Here is a 4,848-nt window from a genome sequence, read left to right as displayed (position 1 = left end):
CTTAAGAAAATGAAGTTCCTAAACTAGTCCTAATAGGGGTAATAGTAGTTACATAGTAGTTATGACATATTAGCTAGTAGTTAACTATTAGTAGTAGCCATGATCTAAGAGCCTGTTTAGGTGCTAAAACAAACATTAATAAAGTTCAATCACATTCCAAGCTAGTTAAAAGTGACTAAAATAATAAAAATATGTCATTTTAGTCACTTTGGCTGAACTTGTTTGGATCCAAAGAGCCTCCAAGTATCTTAACTTTAAGTAGATTTACTATAAACAAAAATATTATTATAATAATTATACTTAATATCATAAATGTTAGTAAATTTTTTATAATTTTACTCTAAATGAAGTCATTCTTAATAGGAGTTTCATAAGAGTTTTATTTTTATTAATAATACGTCACGTAAACAAATAAGATAACACAATATACAATTTAATAAAGAAAAATACGAGATTTAGTGTTTTTTGAGATGGTAGCTTTGGAAACAGTGTTTTCCTCTTCCCATTGAGAACGCCCTTTCGCACGGAACATGTCAGTACGACTTTGGACAAAATTCAAATTATCACCACTTCTAGAAAACGTGAATGCCATCTTTTTTTTTTGTTTTCTACATATATCACTTCTATAAAGGAGATTGCTGATAATTCGGTATGAATTATAAATTATAGAACTCCTAGGCCCTACAACATTTTTTTACTAGAGAAATTTTATTATCAAAAAATAAAAATAAACTGGATTATATGAAATTCTTGCATTTTTCTGACAAAAGATTCAGTGTAAATTCCCGTGGATCATAAAAATCTAGGAAGAAATTCTTACTTGTAAAATAAAGAGTCTAGGCAAAAATGAGAAGCCACTTCGATGAAAGAGACGTGAACTAAGCAAAAACAAAAACAAAAACTCTCTGTTCTCTAAACTGCAAATTCTAAGACGTTGAGTATATGTACAAATTCTTACATGTTTGGTTTGCTACCGACCAGACCTAGTCAAATATCAGAGATCCCACACGTTCGATTTTGATCGCCGCCGGGCTGAGTGCAGGCCTCGTATCAAAACTAAGGTCCTGTTTAACTAAGATGCTGTTTGAAAGTCTAGTGATATATTTGGAACCACCTCAATTTTCAAAAAACAGTTTCTTATAAACTGATCCAAACAGGCCCTAACCGGCTAAGCCTATATACAAAAATAAAACATCCTAAAGCAATGGTAAGTTCTTTGGTGAGCAATAAGTTCCGACTACTAAAGAATCTTGGTGGATTTGAACCACCATCCATCCGGGACAGCACGCCTAGGCTAGCAGTCAAACGGATGACCTCACCGTGTTGAGGAAAGATCCACACCTCAACGAGCAGACGCAGCTACATTTAAATAACCATAAAATACCTTTAAAAAGTACACATATATCAATTGAATATTCGTGTTCACAACCAAACCTTCTGTGAATAGACCCATTCAAAAGAACGGATATCGCTGAAAAATATTGAGCAAATTAAGAAAAATTTTAACTTGCGAGATTTAATCACTGAATTCCGGTGGATTGATGAAAACAAGACAAACAAAATGCAGTCAATTCCGGTGGATTTTAACTTGCTTTTAGAGCCTGTTTGGTTTGATGACTAACTTACTACACTTTGCTTAACTTTTCTGACTAAGATTAGTTTTTCAGTTCAAACGACTAACCTTAGGTAAAGTATGACCACGAACCAAACAGCCCCTTAATCACCCAATTTTAGGCCCTAGATTAAAAGCACGGCACCCTTGAGACTTAAACAAAATGCAGTCAATTAGAATGAAAAACAATTTAAATATTCCCAATTACGTTTAATATAATGGTATAAAGTCACGGCTTATAATTCTGTACCATGTTCTTTGTTAAATTATATAATCCCGCTGGGCACAATTCCGAGTATATGAACGAAACCAATTTTAAATATATTCTAGTTAATATTCTGATGTATATATGTGATAAACTCACATGCTTATGAATTTCTATGACGCAAAAAAAATTAATCCCAAAACTATTATATATGAACTTGACAGGCAATAAGACCATCAGCTTACCTATATTCAAACTGCACACTATAAATAATACGATCTACAATATAAAAAAGTACAGTAGTTCACCCATATATGATCACTACAAATACAATGTAAAAAGGTACAATGTACACCCATATATGGTCACTACAAACACCTTTTGGACTATTTTTGTAGTGTAGATTATATTATTCATAGGTCACTATGAACACCTTTTGCACTATTTTGTAGTGTAGATTATAGTTTAAATATGGGAAAGAGTAAGCTACTGATGGTCTAATTCTCAACCCACCGGTATCAGCTTACCCATCGCCTTTACTGCAATCAATTCCCACACCACCATGGATTTGAAACCCTTTTGGAAACTTCATTTTCCCAAAAAAAAAAATGAACTAATTTTCCTTAGGAAACCTTGGAAGAATAAGTTCCCAAACTAGCCCTAATCAAATTGAAAATAGAAAATGGAACTTCGCAAAAAAAAAGCAACATGAAATTGATCTCCAGGGGAACTCATGCTCTCGTGCCCCTAGCTAAATGGATGAATTGAACTGCCAATAAATAAATTGTCGAACTGTATGTACAGTACCGTCAAAAAGCAGTAAGTATAAGTAAACCTGGGCGGTACGTTCTCAAACAGTCAACAGGGCAAAGTAACCAATCAGGCCGTCCAACGGGAGCAAAATCAGTTCCATCAGCATCACCATTATAACCAATGAGTTCCACACATCTCCACACAGCCACGATCCAAGCACACCATAACGGATCAGTTCCCCATCAGCGTAGCCACGATTGAAGCGCGCCATAATTTCGGTTGATGAATAGTGGAATCCATCATACTGCAGTTTTACACACGTCCGCCAATTGCTATGGTTCAAACATGCTAACAGACTTACAAGAAACAAGTATCCCTATTGACAAAACATGATAAATACAAATGAAAAATGCTTAGACGCAGATACATATGGATATCTCCAACATTAGTCCCAAAGCAATTAGTCCAGACTGAATTGTAGAAAATGTAAACAATTATCTAACATTAAGTCTGAAAGCAATTAAACGAGACTGAATATTACAAAAATATAATATAGAATATAGAATGAAATAAAAAAGCAGTGACCTTTTCAAAATAGGAGATTCACGGGTAGCTGCGACCTAAATATAATATAGAATATAGAATATAGAACAGCGTGTAAATTTGTGTAGCTGCGACCTAAATTTTTGCACGCTTCAGACTCATGGAGCGATTAGTAACTCTCAGTTCATTGGAGTTCTCAATTATTATTACAAGACTGAAAATCGAGCTGGGTGAAGCGGACGTCAACGGTATTAACGTGCGTTTCAGGATCTTCAGTTCGATTGGTGTCAGGATTTCTTCGATTTATTATGCAAGCACAGAATATAAAACGTTGCTCGTAATAGAAGGAGCGCAGGACGACTTAAAAATTGTTTGAACATAATTACGATTGTACCTTGGGAATCGCGTCGTAGCTCCATGTTTTTGTTGTAGATCTCCGTGCTCGATGCAAAAATCCGGCGTGCGTAGCGGACCAACAGGAGCGGAAGCAACGCATACAGGAACACGGAACAAGATGAGGGAGGAGAACCCGGGGCCAAAAACATCAACCCCCGTGCGATCTCCTCCCCCGGCACGCAATAATCATCTTTTTATTATTGCCTGGCCTGCCATGCGAGCGCACCCATCATGGCAAAGGCCTCCTCCTCTAGGATGTCACATCTTTTTTCTCTTTTTTACATGCTGCAGCTTACCTCGCCTCTTCCAGGCGGCATATCTCATAGATCTACTAATAATTATCGAAATTGATCCAATAATTATCAGCGCAGAGACATCATCCATCGAGGTGGAGCAGGACTGCAGACCGAGAGATCCCGCCGCCTCCATCTATCGTCGCCTCAGATCCGCTCCGAACCGAACGACGACGACTTCGCGATTTCTCCAGATCTGGATCCAGAAGCAGAACATGCGATGCTCGACCACCAAAACAAAACAACAAGAACCTTGCAGGCAAGGACTAACCGATACAGGATCCAACGCGGGTTTGCCGAATCCAGCAATCAGATATGAGCCTGCACAACATGAAGCAAACGGATTTCCTGATAAATCGAAACAAAGTAGCTCACCGAGAGCACTCGGGGAGGCAAGGTCTCAAGGAGGACGGCCATCCTGGATCTGGAGGACGAGATGAGGTTGCGTGCAGGAGGGGAACGCGTCCAACAATGGTTTGTTCTTGGTTATCGAATAATTGGCGGAAACAAAGGTATTTATTTATGGTACCCACTCCCGTTGGCCAAAGCGAGCGGCGGAGATGAGGCGGTTCGATTCGAACGGCTCACATAGAGATCACGTGTCGGGAGATCATTGGCCGTGAGCTGTGACAGCTGGTCGCAGGAGGAGACCGTGCTGGGCTGGTATTCTGGACGGAATTAGCGTCATTGCATGCGTCATCCAGTTGTTGACGGATCCGCTGTGGGCAGAAGGCAAGAGAGATTATATGTGGCCACACCATTTGAACTTTCAAGTCCCTGGTTGGCTGGTTCGTTTTCTCCGTTAGAATAGAATTTGTACTTTAGCCCTCGGAAAAGGTTGCGTAGTCTGTGGCCCACCGTTCAAGCAAGCTGATTAGATAAGGAAAACCCACTTTGTTTAGACAGCTAAAAACTGACTATTTTAGATATATAGAAGTAACAGTCTACACAGCTAAAAATTTTAACACTGCCCGACGAGGAACCCGACCTGATCTTTCAGGTTTTCGACCTTACATGAGCACAATTTTTATATCTTATAGGGTGCC

At 38.6% G+C, this 4,848-nt stretch overlaps 1 long non-coding RNA gene across 2 annotated transcripts; it reads right to left on the bottom strand.

Moving 5' to 3' along the window:
* Nucleotides 1–2,074: 2,074 nt before the first annotated feature.
* Nucleotides 2,075–4,509, bottom strand: LOC103650063 (uncharacterized). 2 transcript variants are annotated; one of them, XR_563876.3, is made up of 2 exons: nucleotides 3,508–4,509; nucleotides 2,075–2,874 (listed from the first exon to the last, which is right to left on the bottom strand). It is a non-coding gene; the product is annotated as an uncharacterized lncRNA (long non-coding RNA). The 2 variants fall into 2 exon arrangements; XR_563877.4 differs by having other exon boundaries at nucleotides 2,103–2,946; nucleotides 3,508–4,438.
* Between the last annotated feature and the right edge of the window lie 339 nt (nucleotides 4,510–4,848).

This window comes from Zea mays, chromosome 3 (genome assembly GCF_902167145.1).
Source record: "Zea mays cultivar B73 chromosome 3, Zm-B73-REFERENCE-NAM-5.0, whole genome shotgun sequence".
Classification (NCBI taxonomy): Eukaryota; Viridiplantae; Streptophyta; class Magnoliopsida; order Poales; family Poaceae; genus Zea; species Zea mays.
This window is presented reverse-complemented; position numbering and strand designations above follow the sequence as displayed.